The 10,267-nt window shown below is 40.1% G+C and overlaps 1 long non-coding RNA gene across 1 annotated transcript; it reads right to left on the reverse strand.

Moving 5' to 3' along the window:
* Positions 1-15: 15 nt before the first annotated feature.
* LOC110675739 lies at positions 16-10,267 on the reverse strand. Its single transcript, XR_002499749.1, has 3 exons — positions 10,106-10,267; positions 2,759-2,888; positions 16-188 (listed from the first exon to the last, which is right to left on the reverse strand). It is a non-coding gene; the product is annotated as an uncharacterized LOC110675739 (long non-coding RNA).

A 10,267-nucleotide genomic window follows, 5' to 3' on the forward strand; every position in this document is an offset into this window, starting at 1 on the left:
CTTCAGATCTTCAACGATTTTTAAAAACATAACTTTCGTCATGCGGAATCGTCGAATAAAGTGTTTCTCATCGTACGTTAGATTTTCGCGAAAGTAGTCATCAAATAACAGGCGATGTCCTAATTGAAAGTTACGATCGATGTTTGGACGCCTTCCTGGCCGTGACCCGCGCCGTACAGGTGAGTTTTCTGTAAAACAAAAATATTGATAATAACACATGCACAATGATGAGAGTGTGACGTCTGTTTGTCTGTGATAACACATTGAGGATCATTGAAAATATTATCAAATCGATAAACGTATTGAATTTCCCGATTTTCACGCAAATTTTCTGAAGTTCTGTAGTTTGTTTCAATAATGAACTGTCAAATATATCCCAAAAATTATCTTCATTGAAAGCGTGATTGTGCTAATTCATTGTACCATACCAGAAAAGAGATTTTATTTTCAAATGAATATATTAAAATTCCTTAGTCGAATGCTGAAGGTGTCTGGTTCGATTCCCGGTCGGTCCAGGATCTTATCGTAATGGAAATTTCCTTGACTTCCCTGGGCATAGTGTATCATCGTACCTGCCACACAATATACGAATGCGAAAATGGCAACTTTGGCAAAGAAAGCTCTCAGTTAATAACTGTAGAAGTGCGTTTCAATGAAATATTTTAAGAATATTATTTCTAAAATTTGTAGAAGACCATTATAGCTTCCAAATGGTGGACGAAAAATCTGTAGAGCTGTTGTACAGTGGGGTAATTGCACTTAGTTTTTGAGTTAAATTTGGTAACCTTCCAATTGATAATTATTGATGAGGTTTCCAACTACATTATAGAGGACATTTAGAGTGTAGGTGTTTAGGATTCACTTATAGTGGTTTGATGGACACAGAATTTTGCTGCACAGGTGTGTAACTGAACCTGATATTAGGCAAATAATATTTTAACGTATCCATGTAGTATTTTGATGATCATGTTTTTAGCAAAATTGTGAGGACGTTTATGATTTCAAAATAGTAGTCTGAATATCATGGAATTCTGTCGCACAGAAGAGTTAGTAGAACAGATTATTAGGCGATGACTTTTGATATGTCAGGATGAACTTACAATTTTCAAATCGCTCGTGTTCAGCAATTATCGAACCGATTGTTTTAGCTTTTATTGAATGAAAATAGTTGTACTAGCTTTAAGCATTGGCGCAATTCGTCTGAAACCTGCCACGTTTTTGTGAGAGACAAATGTATATTTTCTTTGTTTGTTTTTGCACAAAGCTGATCAAATAGCTCTGGTTTTTGGTCTGATTTTTAGAAGTGACCCAAAACTTATCAGGAAGGTGTCGGTCGGTGAATGGATATATCCTATATTAGTGGTCCCCAAACTGCGGCCCTCGTAAAGGTTTTGTGCGGCCCGCGAACACATTTTGAATGTTAATGTGAAGTGGCCCGCGTGTTACATAAAAGAAATAACGAGGCTTATATTCTTTTGTCTTTGCAACTATGTTTTCGAAAGTTGATCATTATAATATGAAAAATTTTTCTGTGGGAATTTATGGAATAACGACCGTATTTATCAGCTCAGCAATAACCAGTTAAGTGACAGAAGCACCTATTCGATACAAAAATGAGATGGTTTCGAGGTTTTTCTGAGAAGTAAAAATTTAACTCAAAATTCACAACACGAATCCTCAAACGATTAGAGTGTATCGAAATGCAAGGATTTTTATTGATACTCTTTCTCTCTTGCTTCTATGCTCACTCTTACTGACACTTTAAAATAACTCTTTAGTGACTCGTCCAAACAAAGCCTCGCGGAGTTGTGATTGCACTCTTTTTTGATGGAATTTTCCTCCGTTGTGTTGTCGCGTCTTCCTCGTTCATTTGTTATTGGCTCTCTTGGATTGGCCACCTACCATATTTTTGAATTAACCGTAAAAAGGTGGTCGATGCACAATGATGAGAATGTGACGTCTGTTTGTCTGTGGTATGTAATTTTAATAAATTAATTAATAAATTAAATATGAAAGTCTCTTTAATAGAGAAAAAAAAAAATTAAATATCTGCTTGATTGAGGATATTGAGGATCAACTTCCATTGTAATAACTTTCAAAAAATCCACTTTTTTAAATTGGCGATTTAGAAACCCCCTTATGATTCCGGAATAACTCCGGAACTATGAACACACTTAAACGGTTTCGCCAAGAACCCAACAGCTGATATCTCGGTAATAATTTGACGATTCTCGGTAAAACTTTTACCGAGATCTCGGTAAACGTTTACCGAATCTCGGTAACGTTCGCCGAGATCTCGGCAAAAAATTCGGATTGCCGAAATCTCGGTAAAATAAGTACCGAGATTCGGCGTTAAAATTTACCGAGTTCTCAGCTGTTGGGTTCTCGGCGAAAAATTTTACTGAGGTGAAATAATCTAAGTGTGTAGCCAATTCTAAAATTCTGACCAAATCCTTAAACAAGAAGGCTATCCTCTTCGAAAAATAAAAAAAAGTCATGGCCCAAAACGTGTTTTTTTGTATCAACTATTGTTTGGGGGGATTGGTAACGGAAGGGTTTAGGGATCGTTCAAATATTACGTAACGTAACGCACTAGGGGGAGGGAAGGGGTCCTCCGGAGTGTTACGGTCCATACAAAAATTTTAAATTTTCCATACAACACCTGTTACGTGGGGTAGGGAGGGGGTCTAAAACTGACAAATTTTGCGTTACGTAATATTTGAAATTTCCCTTACAGGTAATTTAATCAAGTACTTACCTGAATTTTCCATCAGTAAATTGATCATCACGTCATCGTCTTCATTGTCCATTAGGAAAGGAGAGAATGCTATTGCACTGTCAACTATTTCATCATACCAATCCATGATAGAAAAGTTCGACTTCAGAATCTGGAAAAATTAAAATATTGATCAAATTTAATGCTGTATAACTTTAAAATGAAGAGATTGCAAGACGGATTCGATCGAGGATTGTTTTGAATTGGAAATTTTCACAACATGCCAGGGAAATACTCTATTTTTGATTCAAAACAAAAGCTGGTACACTAAAGCTTTTTTTTACACGTTCCTTTTTCGTTTTTTACACGGGTTTCGGAGTTTACACAGTTCAATTTTACATGGATTCAGAAATTTACACAGTTCATTTTTACACGGATTTTTTTTACACGTATCCCTCGTGTAAAAAAACCTCAGTGTATTTCCCAATGCATGATGACGTAATCAGACAATCGCTCTCTCTCTCTCTCCTTCGGAAACTGAAAACAATCGGTAGTCCATTTTACGAGACGTTTGTGGACAGCTGATAGCTAATTTTATGAATGAAATTTTGACAGAAGGCGGTGTCGTAACGTGTAAAAGTAGCATCAGTGTTGTGGTTTCGCAAAGTGGACTATGGTGCCAGTACCTGTCAAAGTTGACAGGTACTGGCACGGTTGTTTTCAACTTCTGGAGGAACTCCCGGCAGAACTCTTGAGGATTTTCCAGAGGAAGTCCTGGAAAAACTCAAAAATTATTCCAGGAGAAACTCCGCAGTAAATCTTGGAATACTTCCGAAGAAATTCTTGGGGGTATGCACGAAGTAACTCTGGAGAAACTCCCGGCAGAACTATTGAGGATTTTCCAGAGGTAGTCTGGGAGAATTCCTGGAGGAACTTTTAAAGGAACACCGAAGGAATTCCTGGAAAAACTCAAAAATTATTCCTGGAGAAACTCTGAAGAAGTCCTGAAGAAACTCCGAAGTAAATCTTGAAGGAATTCCGAAGAAATTCTTGGGGTATGCTCGGAGTAACTCCCGGCAGAACTCTTGAGGATTTTCCAGAGGAAGTCTGGAAGAATTCCTGGAGGAACTTTTAAAGGAACACCAAAGGATTTCCTGGAAAAACTCAAAAATTATTCCTGGAGAAACTCCGAAAGAAGTCCAGAAGAAACTCCGAAGTAAATCTTGTAGGAATTCCGAAGAAATTCTTGGGGTATGCTCGAAGTAACTCTGGAGGAACTCCCGGCAGAACTCTTGAGGATTTTCCAGAGGAAGTCTGGAGGAATTCCTGGAGGAACTTTTAAAGAAACAACACCAAAGGAATTTCTGGAAAAACTCCGAAAGAAGTCCTGAAGAAACTCCGAAGTAAATCTTGAAGGAATTCCGAAGAAATTCTTGGGGGTATGCTCGGAGTAACTCTGGAGGAATTCTCGGCAGAACTCTTGAGGATTTTCCAGAGGACGTCTGGAAGAATTCCTGCAGGAACTCCGTAGGGATTGCTGCAGAAACTCAGAAAATATTCTTCTAGAAATTCCCATAGGAACTCTTAAGAAATTCCTGAAGGAACTTTTAAAGGAACGACAAAGGAATTCCTGGAAAAATTCGAAAATTATTCCTGGAGAAACTCCGAAGTAAATCTTGATGATATTCTTGGGGGTATGCTCGAAGTAACTCTGGAGGAACTCTTGAGGATTTTCCAGAGGAAGTCTGGAAGAATTCCTGCAGGAACTCCGTAGGAATTGCTGCAGAAACTCTGAAAATATTCTTGTAGAAATTCCCATAGAAACTCTTAAGAAATTCCTGGAGGAACTTTTGAAGGAACGACAAAGGAGTTCTTGGAAAAATTCGAAAATTATTCCTGGAGAAACTCCAAAGGAAGTCCTGAAGAAACTCCGAAGTAAATCTTGAAGAAATTCTTGGGGGTATGCTCGGAGTAACTCTGGAGGATTTTCCGGCAAAACTCTCCTGGAGGAACTTTTAAAGGAACACCGAAGGAATACCTGGAAAAAATCCAAAATTATTCCTGGAGAAACTCCGAAGGAAGCTTTGAAGAAACTCCGAAGTAAATCTTGTAGGAATTCCGAAGAAATTCTTGGGGGTATGCTCGGAGTAACTCTGGAGGAATTCCCGGCAGAACTCTTGAGGAGGAGTCTGGAAGAATTCCTGGAGGAACTTTTAAAGGAACACCGAAGGAATTCCTGGAAAAACTCAAAATTTATTCCTGGAGAAACTCCGCAGTAAATCTTGGAATACTACCGAAGAAATTCTTGGGGGTATGCACGAAGTGACTCTGGAGAAACTCCCGGCAGAACTCTTGAGGATTTTCCAGAGGAAGTCTGGAAGAATTCCTGGAGGAACTTTTAAAGGAACACCGAAGGAATTCCTGGAAAAACTCAAAATTTATTCCTGGAGAAACTCCGCAGTAAATCTTGGAATACTACCGAAGAAATTCTTGGAGGTATGCACGAAGTGACTCTGGAGAAACTCCCGGCAGAACTATTGAGGATTTTCCAGAGGAAGTCTGGAAAAATTCCTGGAGGAACTTTTAAAGGAACAACGAAGGAATTCCTGGAAAAACTCCAAAATTATTGCTGGTGAAACTCCGAAGGTAGTCCTGGAGAAACTCCGAAGTAAATCTTGGAATACTTCCGAAGAAATTCTTAGGGGTATGCTCGGAGTAACTCTGGAGGAACTCCCGGCAGAACTCTTGAGGATTTTCCAGAGGAAGTCTGGAGGAATTCCTGGAGGAACTTTTAAAGAAACAACACCAAAGGAATTTCTGGAAAAACTCCAAAAGAAGTCCTGAAGAAACTCCGAAGTAAATCTTGAACGAATTCCGAAGAAATTCTTGGGGGTATGCTCGGAGTAACTCTGGAGGAACTCCTGGCAGATTTCTTGAGGATTTTCCAGAGGAAGTCTGAAACAATTCCTGGAGGAAGTTTTGAAGAAACAACACCAAAGGAATTCCTGGAAAAAACTCAAAAATATTCCTGGAGAAACTCCGATGGAAGTCCTGGAGAAACTCCGAAGTAAATCTTGAAAGACTTCCGAAGAAATTCTTGGCGGTATGCTCGGAGTAACTCTGGAGGAACTCCCGGCAGAACTCTTGAGGATTTTCCAGAGGAAGTCTGGAAGAATTCCCGGAGGAACTTTTAAAGAAACAACACCAAAGGAATTCCTGGAAAAACTCCGAAAGAAGTCCTTAAGAAACTTCGAAGTAAATCTTGAAAGAATTTCGAAGAAATTCTTGGGGGTATGCTCGGAGTAACTCTGGAGGAATTCCCGGTATAACTCTTGAGGATTTTACAGAGGAAGTCTGGAAGAATTCCTGGAGGAACTTTTAAAGGAACACCAAAGGAATTCCTGGAAAAACTCAAAAATTATTCCTGGAGAAACTCCGAAGGAAGTCCTGGAGAAACTTCGAAGGAAGTCCTGGAGAAACTCCGAAGTAAATCTTGAAAGACTTCCGAAGAAATTCTTGGCGGTATGCTCGGAGTAACTCTGGAGGAATTCCCGGCAGAACTCTTGAGGATTTTCCAGAGGACGTCTGGAAGCATTCCTGCAGGAACTCCGTAGGGATTGCTGCAGAAACTCTGAAAATATTCTTCAAGAAATTCCCATAGGAACTCTTAAGAAATTCCTGGAGGAACTTTTAAAGGAACGACAAAAGAATTCCTGGAAAAATTCGAAAATTATTCCTGGAGAAACTCCGAAGTAAATTTTGATGATATTCTTGGGAGTATGCTCGAAGTAACTCTGGAGGAACTCTTGAGGATTTTCCAGAGGAAGTCTGGAAGAATTCCTGGAGGAACTTTTAAAAGAACACCAAAGGATTTCCTGGAAAAACTCAAAAATTATTCCTGGAGAAACTCCGAAAGAAGTCCTGAAGAAACTCCGAAGTAAATCTTGTAGGAATTCCGAAGAAATTCTTGGGGGTATGCTCGAAGTAGCTCTGGAGGAATTCCCGGTATAACTCTTGAGGATTTTACAGAGGAAGTCTGGAAGAATTCCTGGAGGAACTTTTAAAGGAACATCAAAGGAATTCCTGGAAAAACTCAAAAATTATTCCTGGAGAAACTCCGAAGGAAGTCCTGGAGAAACTTCGAAGGAAGTCCTGGAGAAACTCCGAAGTAAATCTTGAAAGACTTCCGAAGAAATTCTTGGCGGTATGCTCGGAGTAACTCTGGAGGAACTCCCGGCAGAACTCTTGAGAATTTTCCAGAGGAAGTCTGGAAGAATTCCCGGAGGAACTTTTAAAGAAACAACACCAAAGGAATTCCTGGAAAAACTCCGAAAGAAGTCCTGAAGAAACTCCGAAGTAAATCTTGAAGGAATTCCGAAGAAATTCTTGGGGGTATGCTCGGAGTAACTCTTGAGGAACTCCCGGCAGAACTCTTGAGGAATTTCTAGAGGAAGTCTGGAAGAATTCCTGCAGGAACTCCGTAGGAATTGCTGCAGAAACTCTGAAAAAATTCTTGTAGAAATTCCCATAGAAACTCTTAAGAAATTCCTGGAGGAACTTTTAAAGGAACTCCGAAGGAATTCCTGGAAAAAATCCAAAATTATTCCTGGAGAAACTCCGAAGGAAGCTTTGAAGAAACTCCGAAGTAAATTTTGTAGGAATTCCGAAGAAATTCTTGGGGGTATGCTCGGAGTAACTCTGGAAGAATTCCCGGCAGAACTCTTGAGGATTTTCCAGAGGAAGTCTGGAAGAATTCCTGCAGGAACTCCGTAGGAATTGCTGCAGAAACTCTGAAAATATTCTTGTAGAAATTCCCATAGAAACTCTTAAGAAATTCCTGGAGGAACTTTTAAAGGAACGACAAAGGAGTTCTTGGAAAAATTCGAAAATTATTCCTGGAGAAACTCCGAAGGAAGTCCTGAAGAAACTCCGAAGTAAATCTTGAAGAAATTCTTGGGGGTATGCTCGGAGTAACTCTGGAGGATTTTCCGGCAAAACTCTCCTGGAGGAACTTTTAAAGGAACACCGAAGGAATTCCTGGAAAAAATCCAAAATTATTCCTGGAGAAACTCCGAAGGAAGCTTTGAAGAAACTCCGAAGTAAATCTTGTAGGAATTCCGAAGAAATTCTTGGGGGTATGCTCGGAGTAACTCTGGAAGAATTCCCGGCAGAACTCTTGAGGAATTTCCAGAGGAAGTCTGGAGGAATTCCTGCAGGAACTCCGAAATTGTCAGAGGGAAGAATTTCCAGAAGAACGACATTCCGTGGAGAAATACCTGGTGTAAAATCCCAAACACTCCTGGTGGAAATCTCCGAATAAATTTTCTGAATAAATTCCGAAGGAATTTCTGGATAAAATGTCTGGAGGAATTTCATAATAAAATCGCCGAAGGAATTTCTAGACAAAATCCCCGAAAACATTCATGCTGCAAATCAATAGAAACATTCGCGAATGAATTCTCTGAAAAAAAGCCCCGAAGCAATTTCCGGAAAAATGCCTGAAGTTTCCGAAAGAATTCCTGTATAAATCCCCAGAAGAATTCCTGAAAAAAAACCCGGAGAAATTCCTGAATGAAATCCTCGGTAGGATTTCTAGAGGAAACCCACGGAGGTATTCCTGGAGAAAAATCCCGACGGAAGGAAATCCACCACCAAAGGAAATCCTGGAAAAAACTCAAAAATTATTCCTGGAGAAACTCCGAAGGAAGCCCTGAAGAAACTCCGAAGTAAATCTTGTAGGAATTCCGAAGAAATTCTTGGGGGTATGCTCGGAGTAACTCTGGAAGAACTCTTGAGGAATTTCCAGAGGAAGTCTGGAAGAATTCCTGCAGGAACTCCGAAATTGTCAGAGGAATGAATTTCCAGAAGAACGACATTCCGTGGAGAAATACCTGGTGTAAAATCCCAAACACTCCTGGTGGAAATCTCCGAATAAATTCTCTGAATAAATCCCCGAAGGAATTTCTGGATAAAATGTCTGGAGGAATTTCATAATGAAATCGCCGAAGGAATTTCTAGACAAAATCCCCGAAAACAATCATGCTGCAAATCAATAGAAACATTCTCGGATGAATTCTCTGAAAAAAGCCCCGAAGCAATTTCCGGAAAAATGCCTGAAGTTTCCGAAAGAATTCCTGTATAAATCCCCAGAAGAATTCCTGAAAAAAAAACCCGGAGAAATTCCTGAATGAAATCCTCGGTAGGATTTCTAGAGGAAATCCACGGAGGTATTCCTGGAGAAAAATCCCGACGGAAGGAAATCCACCACCAAAGGAAATCCTGGAAAAACTCAAAAATTATTCCTGGAGAAACTCCGAAGGAAGTCCTGGAGAAACTCCGAAGTAAATCTTGAAGGAATTCCGTAGAAATTCTTGGGGGTATGCTCGGAGTAACTCTGGAGAAACTTCCAGCAGAACTCTTGAGGAATTTCCAGAGGAAGTCTGGAAGAATTCCTGCAGGAACTCCGAAATTGTCAGAGGGAAGAATTTCCAGAAACACTGGATAAAATGTCTGGAGGAATTTCATAATGAAATCGCCGAAGGAATTTCTAGACAAAGTCCCCGAAAACATTCATGCTGCAAATCAATAGAAACATTCTCGGATGAATTCTCTGAAAAATTCCGTAGAAATTCTTGGGGGTATGCTGGGTCTTTGTAAAAGCAAAAGGGTACATCACAATAGTTCTAAAAAAATGGACGCAGTGATCTCGTACCCGACAGAAGGAGGTGGGGGTATGCTCGGAGTAACTCTGGAGGAACTCCCAGCAGGACTCTTGAAGAATTTCCAGAGGAAGTCTGGAAGAATTCCTGCAGGAACTCCGAAATTGTCAGAGGGAAGAATTTCCAGAAGAACGACATTCCGTGGAGAAATACCTTGTAGGAATTCCGAAGAAATTCTTGGGGGTATGCTCGGAGTAACTCTGGAAGAATTCCCGGCAGAACTCTTGAGGATTTTCCAGAGGAAGTCTGGAAGAATTCCTACAGGAACTCCGAAATTGTCAGGGGGAAGAATTTCCAGAAGAACGACATTCCGTGGAGAAATACCTGGTGTAAAATCCCAAACACTCCTGTTGTTCTAGACAAAATCCCCGAAAACATTCATGCTGCAAATCCCTAGAAACATTCTCGGATGAATTCTCCGAAAAAAGCCCCGAAGCAATTTCCGGAAAAATGCCTGAAATTTCCGAAAGAATTCCTGTATAAATCCCCAGAAGAATTCCTGAAAAAAACCCGGAGGGATTTCTAGAGGAAATCCCCGGAGGTATTCCTGGAGAAAATTCCCAACGGAAGAAAATCCACGGAGGGATCCTGGTGGAAATGATTTTCTGGAGGAAATCCTGAGAATTCCTGGTGCAAATCGACGGAAGAAATTTCTTAAGAAACTACTTACCCGAAGGGATTCCTGGAGCAAATCCCTGGCGAAACTCTTGCAGCAAATCCCGGACGAATATTTGGAAGAGGAATTCCTTCTTATCACTTTTTTCACTTCGTAGGAAAAATAGATTCCACAAAGCAAAGCAAAGCACCACGCACCAACGGAAAAACTCGTAAG

The sequence above is a fragment of the Aedes aegypti genome, chromosome 2 (genome assembly GCF_002204515.2).
Source record: "Aedes aegypti strain LVP_AGWG chromosome 2, AaegL5.0 Primary Assembly, whole genome shotgun sequence".
Classification (NCBI taxonomy): Eukaryota; Metazoa; Arthropoda; class Insecta; order Diptera; family Culicidae; genus Aedes; species Aedes aegypti.